Source organism: Meleagris gallopavo, chromosome 6, assembly GCF_000146605.3.
Source record: "Meleagris gallopavo isolate NT-WF06-2002-E0010 breed Aviagen turkey brand Nicholas breeding stock chromosome 6, Turkey_5.1, whole genome shotgun sequence".
NCBI lineage: Eukaryota > Metazoa > Chordata > Aves > Galliformes > Phasianidae > Meleagris > Meleagris gallopavo.
This window is the reverse complement of record NC_015016.2, coordinates 35,285,325-35,285,864: the sequence shown is the minus strand read 5'-3', so window position 1 is coordinate 35,285,864 and position 540 is coordinate 35,285,325. Positions and strand designations below refer to the sequence as shown.

Here is a 540-nt window from a genome sequence, read left to right as displayed (position 1 = left end):
TTTTCCCCCTCTCCCTTAAAGACACACATCCGTGTTTAATCAAATTATTTTAGAGCTATGACGAAAGCGATTGGCTTCTACTGACTCATTAGCGGGCCTTTATTAATTAGGGATAGTCCCGCCGGCTCGTTGTTGGGTTCGGATGTTGGGTTCCTTCGGCCTGGTGGAGGCCGGGGTGGGGAATCAGGAAGGCCGACACGTGGAGGTGTATCGGGGCTGTGCGCGGGGGCTCGCCCGTCCCTTCTCGGCCCCTTCTCGGACGCTGAGGCGGAACACCCCCTCCCCGCAGGCCTCATTTCTCCGGGCCCGCAGCTCGGGCCGGCAGCTCGCCGTTAATTGCCGGAGCGCTCATTAACGCCTGGGATCGAGCCCACGCGGGAGGCGCAGCCTCACACAAAGCTGGCGCCGGGGCGGGAAGCCCCATCGGAGGGGGGATTTCAGCACATCACCTCCAGCCCGGCGGCCTCGGCCCCAGCGCCGCGGTGGGGACGGCGGCGGGGTGCGGTCGCTCTCCCACCGGCAGAGCCCCTCCGGCGCCTC

At 65.2% G+C, this 540-nt stretch overlaps 1 protein-coding gene across 2 annotated transcripts in view; it reads left to right on the top strand.

The window, feature by feature from the left end:
- LOC100538839 (homeobox protein Hox-A7) overlaps positions 1-540 on the top strand; it is an 11,259-nt gene that overhangs the window by 3,899 nt on the left and 6,820 nt on the right. The gene's annotated exons all lie outside the window — the stretch shown is intronic.